Below are 20,594 nucleotides of genomic sequence, written 5' to 3' on the forward strand. Positions count from 1 at the left end.
TGTGCTAATCATAATGTACTTTCATCCCCTTCTCCCTCCCTCCCCACCCACCCCCCTTTCAACAAATTTTTTGAAGCGTAATGACATATAACATTATATTAGTTTCATTTTACAACATGAGTTGATATTTATATATGTTGTGAAATGATCATCACAGTAAGTCTAACAATATCTGTTACCATACATAGATACAAAATTTTTTCTTGTGATGAAGATTTTTAAGGTCTACTGTTTTAGAAACTTTCAAATACATAATACAGTATTATTAACTGTAGTCACCATGCTATACATTCCATCCCCAGGACTTACTTATTTTATAACTGGAAGTTTGTACTTGTTGACCCTCTTCACTCATTTTGCCAATTTGCTAATATTTCATTAACATTTCTGTATCTATAGTTATGAGGGATATTGATCTGTAATTTTCTTTTCTTGTAATGTTTTTTAATGTTTTGATATCAAGGTAAACTGATATCTTACAATAAGTTGAGCAGTGATCCCTTCTATCTTTTAAACAGTTTGTGTAAGGTAATTATTACTCCTTTATTTAATTTTTCACAAACTTCACCATTGAAATCACTGGAACCTAGAGTTTTCTCAGTAGGATTTGCTTTTAATAATAAATTTACTTTCTTTAATAAATATAATAGGACTACTTAGATTTTCTTCATTTTTGTTGATTTTGGTAAATTGTATTTTTCAAGAAATTTGTCTATATTTTCTGTTTTCTAATGTGTTAGCAAAAAAATTGTCTAGCATGTTCTTATTACCTTTCTCATTCTTGAAGCACCTGTATTTGATAACCTCTCCTTTGTTCCTAAAGCTGGTGGTTTGAATTCTCTCCCTTTTTTTTCATCAGTCTTGCTAAAACTTTGTCAGTTCTTTGATCTCTTCAAAGAACCAGATTTTGGTTTCATAGATTTTCTGTATTGTCTGATCTCATTCAATGATTTATTCTCACCTCTTTATAATTTCCTTCCTTCTACTTAGTGTTTACTTTGCTTTTCCTTTCCTAGTTTATGAATGTAGAATCTTAGTCCTTGATTTTAAACCTCTCTTCCTTTCTAAAATAAATATATAAATCTATAGATTCCCTCTAAGGACTGCTTTCTCTGCATCCTATAAGCTTTGGTATGTTGTTTTCATTGTCATTCAGTTAAAAATATTTTCTAATTTCTGTTGTGATTTTTGGTCCATGAATCATTCAGAAAAGTGTTATTTCATTTCCAGGTATTTACGTTTTTCCTGGTTATCTTATTATTATTTTCTAATTCCATTCTATTGTGGCCAGAAAATACACTCTATGTTATTTAAATCCTGTTAAATTTATTGAGACTTGTTTTGTGGCCAGGCATGCGATCCATCTTGGGGAATACACCATGTGTACTTGTGAAAATAAGTATTCTACAGTTGTTGAATGTAGTGTTCTATAAATATCAGTTACATCAAAGTAGTCAACAGTGTTATTCAGATATTTGGTGGCTTTACTGATTTTTTTTGTCTAGTTTTCCCGTCAATTGTTGGAAGGGGTGTGTTATGCATAAAATACTATAATTATAGAATTATATATTTCTTCCTCTCATTCTATTAATTTTGCTACATGTATTTTGAGATTCTGTTATTAAAGCCAACCTCTTTATAATTGTATGTCTCTGATAAACTGTGTATGCCTTCTATCCTTATGAAATATCCCTGTCTATTTCTGGTCTTGTCTTAAGTTTATTTTGTGTAATATTCAAAATAGTCATCTCATTCTTCTTGTGCTTACAGTTTGCATGATCTTTTCTCCATCCATTTTATTTTAATCTTTCTTTATATTCTTTATATTCTAAGTCTTTAGATTCTAAGTGTGTCTTTTCAGGCAGAATGAAGTAGTGTCTTGTTTTTTTATCTACTCTGTAAACAGTAGATTATTGTTTGTAATAAATTTAATATTTCATTTTAATTTACCAATTGCTTTTGGCTGCATTTCTCCTTTTAAGCAGTTGTCCAGGGGCTCACAAAACACAGACCTGCCCGGGCTCTGAGATTCTCCCCATCCTGTCTGGCTCCAGGGTCCATGGTTCCTGGGTTCTGGCCAGAAAGACCAGGTGTCTATCAGAGGTTTCACCGTCAGTGCTGCTGTAGCCGTCTCACCTTTCCTCAAGGGGACCTTCCTTTGAAACAAAGCCTTAAGAGAGAACACCAAAAAGAAAAGGTAGTATGAATACTCGTATATGGTCACTTCTTAGAATTTTAACACCCCCCAAAACCTCCGTCTTTTTGTTTACTTTTCAGATCTCAAGGAGTTGTTTGCGTTTTGTAGAGTGTGTCATTGTGGTCAGTGAGGGGAATGGACTATAGGAGGTTCGTGCTACTAAGCAAAACCTTAATTCTTTATTTAGTTTTCAATTCATTCAATTAACAAAGGAAGAGTAATTATTACTTTTGTGAGTTTTCGTCTGTTTCAGCATGTGTCTGACTTTTGAACACCCACTGCATTAAAAAAGTATAGAATTTTGGGGTCATTTTATTTTTCCTTAAAATATTGTTGGCATTTCTGCATTGTCTTCTAGTAAAAAATATTGTGGGGGAATAATCTGAGACCTGCCTTATTTTTTCGTTTTTGCATGTAACTTTCCTTTTCAACCTGGATACTTACAAAAAATTTTTTATTCTTTTGATATTAAAATTTTTTCTAGGATATTCCCAGGTGTTGACTATTTTGTTAATTTTACCAAGGACAAAAACAGAGCCTTTTTGAATTTTAAATTTCGAGGTTTCATTTAGCCCTAGATTGTTTTTCCCTTCACTGTCAGCCAGTGCCATGTCCTTATCTTGCTCATTTATTGAAACAAAATCTCTATCTCCCTTTCACATCCATCATCTTCCATATCATTTACTTTGCTTTATTCTTCCCTTTGTGTTCTGAAGTGTTCCACATTTGTGCTTTGTATCATGACAGAGTTTTGTGCCTTTGGTTGTCACTGCTCTAAAAGTACTTTATCATATTTTGGGTTTCCTTGCATTATTTCCTTACAAAAGCTGCACCCTTTGCATTTCTGCCTTCATTGTAATTTCTTTCTTAGTGTACCCAGAATATTAATGTGTGAAAATATATGTATACTACATCTAGATGTCTATGAAATTAAAACCTCAGTGAAGGAGTTCTACTTTCAATAATAGTAATTTAGGACACCATACCTACCTGCATTAAAAGAATTATTTTCCGAAATTTGACAATTATTAAAACTATCTCAGAAAGAGGTAGAAAAAAACAAGTTAATTAAATCCTTGAAAGTAGTTGAGGAAATTTACAAAAAACTCATCTCTTTACATTCTCCCTAAACAAAGAAAAAAAACGTTTAAGATATTTTAATTAGTTAATTTTCAATAGCAACAAGAGTTGATTATACTGAGCTCACTTAGTCCCAGAAAGCGGAAATAAACTTCCAAATTATTTTTTACAAAGCTAACCAAGATAGTTTGTTCCTCAAATCTTAACAAAGATACAAAGGAAAAAAGAAAACCATGACCTGATATTATTCAGTATTAATGATTAATAATACTTAAGTAAAAATTAGAAATAGATTACAGCATTTGATTAAAAGAACACATGACAATCAAATAAAATTTTCAAGAATTATTTAGGAATAGAAAATTTAATGAAATCACAAAGTAGATCAAAAGACAAAATCCATTTAATCATTGCAATAAAAATACAAGTTTCTGAAAATCAAAGTTCTTTATAAATGCTCAAATGTAAGGACAATAAGCATCTTGAGTTTTTTTCAATTAGGCAAAAGTCATGAAAACACAAAAGAAATTAAAATGTATGTTGATGTCTATTTTGTGATCTGAAAGGCGAGTTCTAAAGTGGAGAAGACAGAGTATTCATGTGTAAGCAAAGTATGTGAAATTCATGTGAAAGACTACAAGAATTTTTATTCCCAGTTATAGGAGTTTGTGCTGTGCCAGTTTGGTTTAAATTACATTTTCCAGATCTTCCTTTGTGGTATGATTACAGGTTAGATTTGGACAGAAGAGGGATTTGTGTGAGATGTGGAAGTTTGCAGGTGAAGTTCTCTGAAGGCTGCCATGGTCAAACACAGTGAGCGGGTTGCAGGCTGAGAGCGGCTCCTCCTCGCTCCCGCTGCTCCGTTTCCCGCTCTTCTCAAGTGACGAGCTCCATGAGCTGCAGGCTAAACAACAACTTCCTGACCGAAGAGACAGAGATGGCAGCCACGAGGCACCACTTCCCACAGCCCCACTGGCTGCACCTCTGCAGTCCCACTGCAGATGCTGGGTGGACTTGACGTCTCAGACTGATGACTTCTCAGATTCTCCAACTCCCTCCTGAATCTTCACTTCCCAAACACTCCACCACTGCATGAAGTTTATTTCCTACGCAGAATCCTCTATCCCTAACTCACAGTGATTCTATATCCCTGACTGAGCTCACCAGTCAATTGTCGTCTGTACATTAAAAAAAAGTTTTCGTCAAACATGTGAAGCCTCAAAATGCAAGACACTGTGAACCTTTATGAGGAACAACTCTTTGAAAAATTATGAAAGAACCAAATGAACATGGGAAAAAATTAAAAAGGACTCATGATAAAGAAGTCATTAGCTGAAAGGTTAATGGGGAACTTAGAGTGAAAGTTAATATTTTCTGCTAAGTTGTTTGCAGAGCAAGATGTGTACTTGAAATCTATATAATATTGTATATCAACTATACTTCAATAAGAAAAAAATAGAAATACATAGATGATAGATATAGATAGATAGATAGATAGATAGATAGATAGATAGATAGATAGATAGATAGATGATAGATAGATAGATAATAGATAGATAGATAATGATTTGCCCCAGGAAAAAAAGATTTCCAGTAAGAGAACTCAGAGGTGTAACAATTGCTGTTTGCAACAGCTGTCAGCAGGATCTCCCCTAACTGCTTCCTGGGGACCCACTCGCTGTTGCCAAGTACTGAGAGCATTGGCCAATCAGAGTTGCACTGAGCTTTCACCTTATTTGCATAATCTATGTGCTCATCAGAATTGTTACGAATCTTCATCTTATTTGCACAGTGGACCTAACTGAGAACTCTCCAGCCTTTTTCTTGTGGGTTGTGCCACTCAAAGATATTTTCCTTACTTGCTGCAAGAAATAAACTTTCCTTTCTTTCAATCCTACTCAATTATGTCTTATTGGCTGGCGGCTGACACCAAGAGACAAACTCCATGCATTTGATTACAAAAGAATAAGTGCAGGCTACTGATTTTTTAAAATATAGAATTAAGACCAGACAAATGTAGAAAATAAAGGCATAGAACAGAATGCCAGTATCATAAAACCTGACCTTAGATTAATAAATGTTTAGAGGCAATTTGGAAGATAGTAAGAGGGAAAATTGTTAAGTGCAGTAATTCAACTTTCACAATGGGACCTTAATAAATACCATATGAATAGGGAAAAACATTTTTAATGAGGTTTATGATTTAAGGGTTGTCAAATTATGAAGATACCCATGTGGAACACCAAAAACACCTAAATTAATAGAGAAAGAAAAAACTTCCAGAGCAAAACAAAGAAAACACAGATCATAAAACAAAAGAAAGAATTTGTTAAAAAGAGTAAATGCAATCTTAATTAAAAACAAAAAATAATTTTAAAAGAGCGTAACTGATCAATAAAACCAGAGTCTATTTTTTTTAAATATTAACAAAATTGACAAAACTGTTGCCATTATTGATAATAACAAATACAAAAAAGATGACCATAAAGGTAAAATGTGAGTTGAAAGAGCAGAACTATCCAATGGTGTGGGGTTAGAAATCAGAGATTACTGTGAATAGCTTCATCAATAAACAAGAACATTGACCAAAATGGGTGATTATATAAGGACATATAAATTCCAAAAATAATCTTAAGTAGGAGGAAACCTTAATAAACCAATAATATTAAAATAGGCTGCATAGTTTCTCAAAGATATGCCCCTAAAATAACCACCATACACAGATGGTGCTATGAATGAGTTTAATCAATCATTAGAAAATTCCTATATTATGTCAAATGGTCAAGAGCATAGTACATTACAGAAACCATCTAATTTATTCTACAATGCTAACATAAAACACTGATTTTACAAAAAGAGAAAATTGAGAGGAAGAAAGGACAAAGAAAGGAAGGGAGGAAGGGAGAAAAGAAAAGAGAAGCAATGAAACAAAACACGTATCAATCATTTTCATTTATAAATGTTGAGTTTGGTTGTGTAGGGCAGTTGATTTACTGACAGATCAGGTTTCTTCTTCTGTATTCTGTTAGGGCAGGTCCACAGTCACCCACTCTAGGGCTTGTGTCCCTCTACTATTAAGTCATGCCTTTCTGAGGTCTGAACTGAATCTTCCTTGGTAGTTATAACCTGGCAGGTTATAACTCCAGTGTTTCCCAGCACTCTGTGACTTCAGAGATCTCCATTTAGCTCACAAACACACAGAAGCCATTCTGCATCCATTCTAATGGGCTGTGTCAATTCAGATTAATATTCAAAAGTCTCATGAGGTGGATAAATATTTCTGGAGATCCTCTGCACGGCTCGCTTCTCTCTCTCGCATCCACATCGCAGCAACCTCAGCAGCTCACTGGTACCTTGAGACCCGCTTTCCTGGGGAACATTCTCCACTGGAGAAAGCTGGAGTGAATGAACATTTCACCTCACTGTCCCTTCCCTTGAAGATTACAGCCTGGCAATGCCTACTGTTCATACTGGAAAATAGCTGCTCCTTATTTTTTGGCCAGTTTTTTAGCTGTTTACAGCAAGAGGGGGTTACTTTATCATGGTCAGAAATGGAAGCCCGTGTGTAATTTTTTAATTTTAAAAAGTCTCAAATAGGAAACTGAAAATGAATAAAGGCAAAGAAATCGCTGAATATCAAGACAGATGCTTCTCTATTACAAAAAGTATTCCTTAAAAGAACCCCCTAACCTTAAAAAAAAAAGTAGTCATAAAAAACATTATGAAGTTAGGGGTGTTGGGTTATTTTCCTGTTTAACTACATGTTTAAATCCTACGCAGCTGCAGCGGACATCTCACCCTGAACGGCGAGGACCTGGGCATTGAGACCTTTAACCACCGCTCGCCCTCCAGACTGACCCGCAGTAGTCACTCTCCAGGGTTACAGTAAGACATTTGCATTCTGTTTTGTCCCTTTCTTTACAATTCTTATAAGTAAGTATTCCCTTTTCTTGTCTTATTTTATTGATAAAAATTTTTAGTGAAATGATGAGAAAAAGCAGTGATAGTAAGCACCAACTTTTTCCCTTCCTTCAGAATATTTCTAAAATTTCACCGTTAAGAATAACATTTGCTGCGGTTGGTGGTCGGTCCTCTTCATAAATTATGAAAATAAGAATCTTTTAAAATTATAAATGAGTGTTGCATTTTTATCATATGCGTTTCTTCAATTATGAGATATTCATAAAATTTTTAATCTGTTGGTAACCTGCCAACATGGATTTTATTTATACCATCCTTGGATTCTAGAGATAAATCCTATTTGAACATGCATGTATCTTCTCATATGCAGCAAAAGTTAACTTGGTAACATTTTATTAAAGATTTTTTTCAATAATTTTATTATATTATATATTTCGTTTTGTCCTTGATATAAATTTTGTACCAGCCTTACGAAATAGTTGAGTAATTATTTTTTCTATTCTTAGAATTAGTTTGAGTAAAGTACGGATTATCTATTCCTTGAAAGTTGACCAAACTTATCTACAATATTCTGGCTCAGTGTCTTTTAAAAGGAAAGACTTTTGATTTCAGATTTATTTAATGGTTACTGATTTACTCCACTTTTCCTATTTCTTTTTAAGTCAATTTCACTAAATTATATTCTAGTAAATTATCTTCTTCATTTTAATTTTCAAATTTAATGACATCGCATTTTGTTTCTTACACCTCTATTTTTTTTTTACATTAAAAAAAATTTTATCAAATGTACATCACAGTGGTTCAACAGTACCCCCCTCCACTCTGCTCCTGCCCACTCTCCTCCTCCTTGGTAACCACTAGTCACTTCTCAGTGTCTATGAGTCTAATGCTGTTTTCCTTCACCTGTTTTGACTGTTAGCTTCGTTTCTTACTTTATTTTTGTGAGAGATTGTTTCCCAAAACTGGCAATAGCAATACTTTCTGTCTCAAATGTTCTTCCAGAACACTGCTCCTCCCACCAAGGGGTAGCGTCTACTTTCCCTCCCCTTGAACCTGGGACTGTGACTGCCTTAAGCAGAATGCAGTGGAGGTGATGTCCGTGACTTCTGAATCTAGAGCAAAGCATCCTTTTCTTGAGCCCTAGACACTGCGGAGCGGAGCCACGCCCACCAGGCGTCCAGGCCACACTCATGACCACATAGTTTGTGAGCGTAGTAACGGACTGACAGCACTAGATTTGGGGATCATTTGTTACACAGTCATACAACAGTTCTGAATATTCCTGTATTGTATGTATTTTAGAGAAGTTTTCTTGATTTATGTCTGAGCTTTTTATGTGTTCTCTACTGTTAGTCAAGGACACCAGTTATGTATAAGTAAAATCCTTTTTATCTCCCTATTATTTTCTCTCTAATCCCTTTAAACTCTTAATTTTCTACTTTATTTTTCTTAATATTCTGAAACATATTTATATCCTCGATTGTACTGTTAGTACTGCTTCTTTTTTACTGCTTCTAATATGGCTATCATTCTATAATGGCTTCAGTCTCCCCTTTAATTTTTTTCTCTTGAGCTTTTCCAGCTCATTTTTTTCTCTTAGCATTTTTCCTATCTCCTTTATATCCTTGGTTCTCTGAACTCCTGGTGGAAAAAGTCACATTTCCTTTAACTTATCTTTTTTAATTTATTTGATTTCAAGGGAAATATTTAATATTTTCTCCTACTATGCAAAATCACTCTTTTATTCTCATTATAGTGAGTTCCTCCATTTTCATCTTTCAGTATTTTTCTCACGGTTCCCAGCTAGTTTCTTTATGATTATTGTTCATCTTTTCATGACAGCCAGTCTTTCTTGATGAGCTGCTTGGGTGAGTTGATCCAGCTGGCAGCCAGGGTTTAGATCTGATGTCCTGAAATGTTCTCCCTCTGACTTTCTGCTCTGGGGCCTTTCTCCTTTGGCTCGGCTTTCAGGAGTCATTCATGGATCTTGGTGAAGCCAGTATCACAGATTGTTCATGTGGTGATTTTGTGCTTCTTCCTCTGTAAACTGACTTTCTGCCAACATTTATCCTCTACACTGCCACTCAGCAGTTTGCTTCTCATGAGATGACACAGCTGCCAATCTTCCTTAAGCCTGAAATTTGTTACTACCGCCCAGCATCAATGGGACTTGAGGAAATTCTGGCAAACCATCTACTCCGAGATCAGGGATTACCAGTTGGTAATCTCATTGCACCAACTGTACTTCTAGGGTCTGCAGAGACATCTTCATTCATTCAAGAAATATTTAGTGAGTGGTCACTGGTCACCATTTCCAGGCACTATTGTAAGACTTTGAATTACATCAGTGAGCAAAAACACCTGCCCTTGATAGAATTTATATATATATATATTATCGATGGGAAGGGGGAGGGGCAGCAGACAATAATACATAACTGTTATAACTTGGCATAAAGTATATAATATGGTTAAAGATCATAAATGCCTGGGAAGCAGGAAACAGAAAAGAGGAATCAGGATGGTAGGGGATAAGTAGGGTACAATTTAAAATAGAATTGTCTAGATTTCACTGCATTTGGCAACTGTTATTTCTAGTTTGTGGTTTGGGATTTTCTTTTGTAGTCTTTGCTGTTTTTTTCTGTTATTTAGGACAGGAATGTAAGGCTGGCTTAAGTGATTCTTAACTGGAAGCCTTCTACCATCATCTTTTGCATGAATCTACTTATTTCGTAAGTTATGATAAATTTGTAGTAAATCATCCCTTTCTGGCTTCCTACTTTGTCCTCATTCTGTATATATGAATTATGGAGAAATTCTTAAAATCCAACCACTCTTGTTATCTTGAAACAAACCTGCTCCCCTAAACCACACTGTGATTCCTATGTTCTTGCCAGTTCCCTTGGGCCTCAGTTAGTTTATAGCTAACGGTTTGAGTTTTCTTTAATAGTTTTCCTTTTAAAAGAATAGTCTCACAAAATTTGAAGTGGGTTGGAAGAAATGAATGAAAAAACGTACTTCTCTGCTCTCCTCCTATCTCAGTACATACCTATAGTTATAGGGATGCTTTTATTGTTTTAGTATATGCTGATGATGCTTCAAGTCAGAGCTACCCTCTTACATGTGTCAGATGGGGAGGACAAACCTTTTTAACAGGAAATCTAGACCAAGAAGGGGCTACCAAGCTAACATGCAGAGGAGACTCTAATTTTGATTATTTGGAGTCAGACTATCAAAGAAAAGGTGTCCTAGTGGTACATTCTGGATGACACCCACCAGATTAAGGGGACCTGAGAGTGAGAGTCCCCAGCAGTCTATGGCAAGTGTGCCAATATCACAAAACAAAAGGATCCTTATTTTAGTTGTTTAGCTGGGAAGATGTGACCAAGGAACTATTGGGATGATGGTTCAAGACTCTTAGAAAGAACAGATCTGAAACACTGGACTGACCCATGAAGAGAAACAAATTTAAAGATAGAAATATGGAGTTTAGCCAGTGTTTGAATGTCTGGTTCCTGAAACCCAGCTGTATCCACTTCTCCAAAGGGATATATGAGCCAATGAATTCCTCTTATTGCCTTAACTAATTGTTTTTGAGTTTCATGTTTATCACTTATATCCAAAAGAGTCTGGACTCAAGTGCAAGAGATGAGGGACTTGTTTACCCTTGACCCAGAGGTATAAAGGAGGAACTTGGGGTGCCTGCATATCACTTACAGTCCTGTTTGGTTGCCAGTTCCAGAAAGCCTGATAAACATGAGCTCATATAAACAAAGGAATTTCTACCCTATACATGACAAGAAGTCCAGAGAAGGTAGCCAGACTTTTCCCAATTTTTTGCTATCCTTAGCGAAAGCCACTGCATCTCCATCCTGTGCCCACATTCTAGGTGAAACAAACAAGGCAGCTGAAGAGGGACACGGGCTTCCGATCCTTCTCGCTCACCACAACCAAGTCGCGTGGCCCCCCTGGCCAAGCAGAGTCTGAGGGACAGAGCTTCCAACTTTCCGGACTGGACCGCAGAGCAGGGCTGGAGAGGCTGAAACCCAAAGAGACAGTGTGGTGGGGACAGTGACAGGGAGGCCGTAAGGAAGTCAGAACTGAAGGACAGGGTTGTTCTGTTTGTCAGTTGTTCCCCCAGCTGGAGATTCTCCTCCCACAGCCAACTTTGGAGAATCCAGGAGAGGCACAGATGGGGGACCTCTGCTGTTAAGGGAAGGGATAACCGCAAATATCATTCACTTAATTTTGATTTCGATTTTTTTAACATATAAGAAAAGACAAAAAAAAAACAAAAAGATGAAATGATTGGTAAATTGACTACATAAAATTCAATGACATCCCCCCTCCCTATATGTACATATGTATACAGATAAAACAAGGTCTAAAAACTAGTGGAAATCTATAAAAAATTAGTTATGCATATAACAGATAGGGGGTTTTTTGTTTGCAAAAAGATCCTAAAATAGGTAAGAAAAAAAGATAATGGGAGGATTCTGGGAAAATGGTGGAGTAGAGAGAGCCTGAATCACCTCCTACCTACACACAGCATCTGTACCTACATACCGAGCATTTCACCGGGAAGAAGAATGGAGACCAAAGTGAACACCTCCTGTAAATGAAGGACAGAAGATTACATTTAAAAAACCCCAAACAGCAGGAGAGACAAAGACATTGTAAACATGGGGCCCCCTCCCCCAGAATAGCCACCAGCAGCGGGGAGGGGTTGGGGCCTCCCCGAGGGATCCGCCTGTGGGCACCTGCCCTGAGGCACAGGAGAAGAGCCTGGGGTTTTAAGTGCAGCTAGACCATAAGTGAAAGAACCTAAGTTCCAGAACTAAGCACCCACTGCTCAGCAAGGAAACTGTTGGAGGTGACCCAGGATCAGAGGAGCTGGCCAGTGCCATTGTTGGCACGTCTTCTTCACACCTCAGTGTGGCCAGGGGCAGGGTCTGGGTGCCCACACCAATCTCAGACTTGGTCTGCACAGCCCCCTGACACTTGCCCATACCCAGGGGTACCTGCAGGAGATCCACCAATCCTTCCTTGCTGCCCACTGTTACCCACCCATCCATCCCCAACAGAAGGACTGGGAAGTTCCCTGGATCATAGGGAGGGCGCATGAATCCTCAGGCTGGTGCTGCCAAGGCAACTCCTTAGCACACCATGAGGGAACCTGTGTACAGAGCCTGACTCCTGATCATGAGTGGGACCCAGTGGGCACTGATGTGGGAATTTTCTGGAGCAGGTCAGAGTCCACAGGGGCTGTGGGAATATGAACACACATGGTCCCTGATCCCAGCTGCCACTGGGACTAACAGGCATGAACATGGGAATTTCTAGGAGCAGCATAGAGCATGCAGGGATGAAGAGGGAATGTGCACAGAGCCTGACTCCATGCCAGCAGTGATACCTGGTGGGTGCTTGATACAGGAATTCTCTGGAATGATCCCCAGTGGCCTAGAGTATGCACTGGCATATAGGTGAGGAGGTAAGGAGGACTCACCTGGGGCCAAAACAGGAGTTACCTGGAGGGCACACCCAACCTGATGCTGGCCCACCACCCTCTCATTGCCAACACAAAGCCACAGGTGTCCACCCAGGAGCTCCTCAAATGGGACTGAAGGCTTCACAGCCAGGACCACACCCTGGGAGCCTCAGCACTAGGAAAAGCCTGTCTCACACTGACTGGGTCTCCAGCTTGTGAAAACCATGAGGCACACACATGCAGTCCCACAGGGGACTCTCCCACACAAGGCCAGTGAAGACTGGGAGAGTGAGTCCTTTCAACTACTTCAAAGAACCAAGCACAGAAAGTCACACAAACTGAGGAAAGAGAGGAATATGCTCCAAATGACAGAACAAGAAAAAAAGCCCAGAAAAGAAACTAAATGAAACAGCGTTAACCAATCTACCTGATAAAGAATTTGAAGCTGTGATAAAGACATTCATTGGACTTGAGAAAACATTAACAGAGCCCAAGGTGGACCTCAACAGAGATAGAAAGCTTAAAAACCAACCAATAAGAGATGAAAAATTCAATAGATGAAGTAAAAAATACACCAGAGGGAATGAACAGCCAACTGGAGGGTGAGGAAGAATGGGTCAGTGATGTGGAGGGTAGAGTGATAGGAATCACTCAAGCTGGACAGGAGGGAGGAAGACTTAAAGGAAATGAGGTCAGGGTGGGCGAGCTCCAGGGCAACATCAGACACACTGACACCCTCATCACAGGGGTCAAGAGGAGAAGAGAATGAGAAGGGAGTAGAAAATTTATTTGAAGAGATAATAGCTGAAAACGTCCCTATTCTGGGGAAGAAAACATCTGCAGGTCCAGGGAACACAGAGACCTCCAGATAAGATAAACCCAAGGAGGTCCACAGCAAGACACATTGTAATCAAAATGTCAAAGTTCAAAGGCAAAGACAAAATCTTAAAATCAGCAACAGAAAAAGCAGTGAGTTACATGTAAGGGATACCCTATAAGGTTTCCAGTGGATTTTTCTGCAGAAACCCTGCAAGCCAGAAGGGAATAGCATGATATATTCAAAGTGCTGAATGGAAAAAACCTACAACCAAAAATAATCTATTCAGCAAGGTTATCATTCAGAATTGAAGAAGAGATAAAGAGCTTCACAGATAAGCATCAGAGTTTACAACTACTAAATCAGCCTTACATGAAATGTTAAGGGGACTTCTTTAAGAGGAAAAGACCCTAGTAGAAGGAAGAAATTTAAGAAAGGGGAAAATTTCCTGGTAAAGCAAACAAAGAGCAGAGGTATTATGTCAACTATTTTAAAGCTAGTATGAAGGTCAAAAAGACAAAAGCAGCAAAAGCAATTACACCTAAAACTTAGTTAAGGGAATTGCTTAATAAAAAGGTATAAATGAAGGTTTTATATACATCAAATATAGAGAAGGGGGAGTAAGAAATGCAATGCTGTTAGATTGTGCTTGAACTTAAGTGGCCATCAGTTTATTATAGGTTTTTATATTCATAAGACATGAATATAAGATGTCGTATTCATAGGATGTCATATAAGAACCCCACAACACCCACAAACCAAAATCTTACAGTAGATACACAAAAAAACAAAGAGAAGAGAACCTAACCATAATAGCAAAGAAAGTTATAAAAACATAAGAGAATAGAGCAAGAGAGGAAGACAGGATCAGAGAAGAACAAGAAAAACTTCCACCAAACATTTAACAAAATGACAAAACTGCATACATATCAATAATTACATTAAATATAAATGGTTAAATGCTCCAATCAAAAGAAATATGTTGACTAAATGGTTTAGAAATAAAAAAACAAGAACCATCTTTTTGCTGTCTACAAAAGACTCACTTCAGATCTAAAGACACACACAGACTGAAACTAAAAGGATGGAAAAAGATATGTCATGCAAATAGAGAATGAAAAAAAAAGAGCTAGAGTTGCTACACTAATATCGGACAAATTGACTTCAAGACAAAGAAAGTAACAAGAGACAAAGAAGGACATTACATGATAATAAAGGGCCAACAAGGGGATATAACAATCACAAACATGTATGCACCCAGTAGAGGAGCACCAAAATATATACCACTAATACTAACAGACCTAAAGGGAGAAATTGACAGCAACACAATAATAGCAGGGTACTTTAAGACCCCATTTACATCAATGGATAGATCATCCTGAAAGAAAATTAAAAAAAGAAATAGAAGCATTGAATTACACATTAGACCAGATGGATTTGACTGTGGTGTATGATCCTTTTAATGTGCAGTTTAAAATAGCATTTTGTTGAGAATTTTGCATCTGCATTGACAAGGGATATTGGCCTGTAGTTTTCTTTTCTTTTAGTATCCTTCTCTAGCTTTGGCAACAAGGGAATGCTGTGGTGAGTTTGGAAGTATTCCCGCATGGTCAGTTTCTTGGAAGAGTTTGAGAAGGATCATGGTAATTCTTTAAATGTTTTGTGGAGTTCATCACTGAAGCCATGTGGTTCTGGCAGGGAGTGTAAGTACCTGGCAATTAGCTTTTCTCATTGTCATTTGTCTGGTATTACACTTCAGACCACCAAGACATCTACTTCAAAGACATCCATTTCAAATAAACACATTGCCAGATACACAACTAGATAAAAAGCCAGGCTTTTCCACCCACCCATGAGGTTCCCCCTTTGGAAAGCCCTAGTTGACCTAGATAGCTGGCCATTTGAGTGACCCTCTGTCTCCTCCCTACATTCTAATTCCCACTGCTAAGTTTGAAATTCACAGTAAATAAGTGAACCTGCAAAATCACAGGAAACCCACTTTCAGCCCCAATAAAGGCAGAAGCCCAGGCCTGCTCTCTCCACCTCTCTCTCCACCCCCACCCCTGCAGTGACCTTGTCGTGTGGCCCCAGGTCTACTGTGTCCCCTCAAGGATTTGTAAGTCACAAACTTTGTTTTTTTTTTCAAAGATGCCTGATATTTGTTTCTCATGTGCATCTTGCAATAATAATAACCACGAGGGCCAGTCTGGCCACAACATTGGTTCTGACCAGGGAAAGGTCTGTTTGTAATCTCCGCAATTGTGCTGGCCCAGGTGAGTGTCCACAGACATTTCTAGACCATAGCATCACTATCAATAGGCTGAGGCTGACACAAAATATGGGCTCTTCTTTATTGAGAGATTTTTTATTTCTGATTCAATCTCCTTACTTGTTATTAGTCTGTTTGGATTTTCTGTTTCTTCATGGTAAGTTGTATGTTTTTAGGAATTTACTTATTTCTTCTAGGTTATCCATTTTGTTGCTGTGTCATTTTTCATAGTAATCTCTCATGATCTGTTATATTTCTGTGGTGTCAGTTATAATACCTCCTCTTTCATTTCTGATTTTATTTCAGGATCTTCTTTTTTTTTTCTTAGTTGAGCTAAAGATTTGACAATTATATTTACCTTTTTGGAAAACCAGCTCTTACTTTCATTGATATTTTTAATTGCATTTCTAGTCTATTTCATTGATTTCTGCTCTACTGTTTATTTCCTTTCTTCTGCTAACTTTGGGCTTAGTATGTTCTTTTTCTAGTCCCTTGAGGTACAAAGTTAGATTGTTTATTTAAGACCTTTTTCTTACTGTAGGATTTATCACTATAAACTTCCCTTTTAGAACTGCTTTTACTACATCCTCTAAGTTTTGGTATGCTACAATTTCATTTTCATTTATCTCAAGATTTTTTCAAAATTTCCCCTTTGATTCCTTCTTTGGCTTATTAATTGTTCATGAGTATGTTGTTTAATTTCCACATATTTGTTATTTTCCAGCTTTTCTCTTGTTATTGATTTCTAAGTTTCAAAAAGAGTCTAATGTCAAAAATCTTTCAATTATGGTCAGAAAAAATACTTGATATGATTTCAGTCTTCTTAAATTTGTTGACTTGTTTTGTGACCTAAAATATGATTTATTGTGGAGAATGTTCTAAATGTACTTGAGAGAAATGTATATTCTGCTGCTAGTGAATGGAATTTTCTAAATACATCTGTTAGGTACACCTTGTATAAAGTGTAATTCAAGTCCCATGCTTTCTTCTTGATTATCCTTCTGGATAATCTAGCTATCGATGAAAATTGGGTATTTAAATACCCCACTATTATTTCATTGTTGTCCATTTCTGCCTTCAGATCTGTTAGTATTTGCTTAATATATTTAGGTGCTCCAATGTTGGGTGCATGTATATTTACAATTGTTATATCATCTATATTGATAAATTGATCCCTTTATCATTATATAATGATCTTCTTTGTCTCTTACAATTTTTTTACTTGAAGTCTATTTTTCTTATGTAAGTATAGCTGTCCCTGCTCTCTTTTGGCTTCCTTTCAATTGAATATCTATTTCTCACCCTTCACTTTCAGCCTATGTGTGTCCTTAAAGCTGATGTTAATCTCTTGGGTCATGCTTATTTATCAATATATCCACTTTTGAGTGGAGATTTAATCTTTTTACATTTAAAATAGTTATTGATAATTAAGAACTTATTATTACCATCTTGATCATTGTTTTTTGGCTCTTTTGCAGTTCTTTGTTCCTTTCTTCCTCTTTTCCTTTGTTAGCTGATAATTTTCTGTAGTGGTATGCTTTGATTCCTTTCTCTTTCTCTTTTGTGTATCTCCAATTGGTTTTTTTTTTTGGTATCATTAATCTACAATTACATAAGCAACATTATGATTACTAGACTCCCCCTATTATCAAGTCCCCACCACATACCCCATTACAGTCACTGTCTATCAGTGTAGTAAGATGCTATAGAATCACTACTTGTCTTCTCTGTGTTGTACAGCCCTCCCTGTGCCTCCCCACATTGTCTGCTAATCATAATGGCCCTTTTTACCCCTTATCCCTCCCTTCCCACCCATCCTCCCCAGTCCCTTTCCCTTTGGTAACTGTTAGTTTCAATTGGCTTTTACTTTGCAGTTACCATAAGGCTTATGTAGAACAGCTTATAGAAGTCTATCTGAAGCTGATAACAACTTTAATTGCATTAAAACCTCTATCATTTTATTTTCCTCAAACAGCTAATGTTTTGATGTCACAATTTACATGTTTTTCTATTGTATGGCCACCAAGAAATTATTTTAAGTATACTTACATTTAACACCTTTGTCATTTAACTTTTATACTAGAGACAAGTAATTTGTACACCCCCTTACAGTATTAGAGTATTCTGAACTTGACTATTTACTTACCTCTAACATAAGTTTTTTACTTCACATGTTTTCATGTTACTAATTACCATCCTTTCACTTCAGCTTGAAGAAAAACCTTTAGCATTTCTTATAAGGCAGGTCTAGTGGTGATGAACTTGCTCAACTTTTGTTTGTCTGAAAAAGTCTTAATCTCTCCTTCATTGAAGAACATCTTTGCTAGGTAAAATTATCTTGTTTGGCATTTTTTTCCCTTGAGCACTTTAATATACCATCCTACTATATCCTGGCCTGCAAAATTTCTGCAGAGAAATATGCTGATAGCCTTATTTGGGCTCCATTATATGTGATGAGTTTCTTTTCTTTTCTGCTTTCAAAATTCTCTCTGATTTTTGACAGCTTTATATTTATTATAATGTGTCTCAATGAAGTCCTCTGGGTTGAATCTGTCTGGGGACTTATGAGATTTTCCTGGGTATCCACATCCCTCCCCAGACTCAGGAAGTTTTCAGTCATTATTTCTTTAATTTATCTTTCTGCTCCTTTCTCTTCTCCATCCAAGCTTCCTATAATGCTAATATTATTTTGTTTTATGGTATCCTATAATTTATATACACTTCCTTTCCTCTCTTTCATTTTTTTAATTCCCTCTAAATGGATAATTTCAAATGACCTGTATTAAAGATCATAGATTCTTATTTCTGCTTGATCAAGTCTGCTATGGATGTTCTCTACTGCATTTTTTCACTTCATTAATTTTATTCTTCAGCTCTAGAATTTCTATTCCTTCTTTTTTTATGAATTTTGCATCTCTGCTGAACTTCCCATTTTGTTCTGTATTGTTTTCCTGATTTCATTGTGTTCTCTTGTAACTTGCTAATTATTTTGAATTCTTTGTCAGGCAATTCATAGAACTGCATTTCTTTGGGGCCAGTTATTGGAAAATTGTTGTGCATTGAAATGTGTTGTCGTGTTTCCATGATTTTTCATGCTTCTCTTTTTTTTTCATTTGATTTATATACTTGATTTATATGTGAATCCCATATTTCTCCCTTATAATTATTATTATCATTATTTTTAATAAAATGCTGAAGTGGTAGGTAGATGCAAGATAAAGGTAGAAAACATAGTTTAATGTTATAAGAGAGCAAATGTAGATGATCAGGTGTGTGCCTGTAGACTAACTGTTAATCCAAGCTAGACAAGGGCAATAAAACATCTACGGATGCAGAAGATTTCTCTCAAAACAGGGGGAGTGAGGTTCTAAGCCTCACCTCTGTTGTTCCACAATTTCTCACCTGATGGCTCCCCTGCAACTGTGCCTGTCTTAGGTTGTTCCTCCCTTGAGGAATCTTACCTGTCTCTGGCTAACCAGTCATCGTCTGGGGCCATACAGGGAAATGTAAAGTTGGTAAGTGAGAGAGAAGCCATATTGTTTGAAAAGGTTAGCTTTTTACTTCTTTTCAGATTTATGCCCTGTGGCTTCTATGTCCAGCATTTCTCTTGAGGTATCTTTACCACTTGGAAGAATTATGATACTCGGTAAATTCGATATAAGGCACAAATTCTATTTAAGGGTTGTAATTAGGAAGGAAGAAGAAAAGCTATAGAAGTAGCAGACAGAAGAAAACATGGGAAGATTGATTATTTCTCTGACATATCTTCTTGTAGAGTAACTTAAGCATGTATAGGTTTTAAACTACTAATTAAATTGTGCACACATGTTAACATAATAGGAATACAGTTACATAACCAAAGCAGACCTACAATTACCAGCCATCTCCAGTGAAGCCAAGAAAACCAGTTAGGCATCCTAGGCATTTCTGAAAATTTATCTATGATATGATGGATATTGTCCATCTGAACTTGAACAGTCTGAGAGAAATCAGACAAATTAAAACAACCAATTCCTGGGAACTGGTCACATCCCATATGTTCTTTTAACAGTAGATAGTCTGTAGTTGTAAGATTTTGGAGCACTACAACTTGCACTTCTCCTAATTCTTGGTTGAGTTCCAACAGTATAGATCCAGTTAAATTTGTTGTTTTACTGAAAGCACAGGCCTGCTTAGATATCTCCTTCTTCATTCCAATGGCAAGTCCAGGAACCAGTGGGATGGATGCAGCTACAACTGCAGCATCGCCTGGATCTTTGTTGACATTTTTTGATGATCATCTTCTGGTATGACTCTTCCAGAGAGTGCTGATATTGGAAGTTCTTCTTCATATCGTATCTTAGTTCATTTTCTGGGTAGCCAAATTAGGCGTTGATCCTCTGTATAAACACAAATAGACCCTTTGCCCACACTTTGATATGCCCTTTATACCATTGTGTAGAACTCATTGGAGGTCCCCACACAGGAACTGCTTTTTTTTTTTAAGAGAAAGGAATATTATCAGAAAAGTGTACCACCATAGCCAATCATCTGACACCCTTTAAGTGATCAAAATTAAGGATATTTAAAGCATGCATTAATCGTTGATTTATAGTTAGTTTTATCCTATTGGGGAGTAATCCCCCTTTTCTTTCTTTCTTTTTTTTTGTTATCATTAATCTAAACTTATATGAAGAACACTACATCTACTAGGCTCTCCCCTATACCAAGTCCCCCACACAAACCCCCCTACAGTCACTGTCCATCAGCATAGCAAAATGCCACAGAATCACCACTTGTCCTCTCTGTGCTGTGCAGCCCTCCCCTTTCTCCCACCCCCCATTAT

General features: G+C 36.9%; 1 protein-coding gene across 1 annotated transcript in view; it reads right to left on the reverse strand.

The window, feature by feature from the left end:
• Positions 1-17,289: 17,289 nt before the first annotated feature.
• LOC108401163 (collagen alpha-4(VI) chain-like) overlaps positions 17,290-20,594 on the reverse strand; it is a 144,386-nt gene continuing 141,081 nt past the window's right edge. The window contains 1 exon segment of the mRNA XM_073222397.1: positions 17,290-17,371. The gene's annotated coding sequence lies outside the window, so the exon portion shown is untranslated.

The sequence above is a fragment of the Manis javanica genome, chromosome 15, assembly GCF_040802235.1.
Source record: "Manis javanica isolate MJ-LG chromosome 15, MJ_LKY, whole genome shotgun sequence".
NCBI lineage: Eukaryota > Metazoa > Chordata > Mammalia > Pholidota > Manidae > Manis > Manis javanica.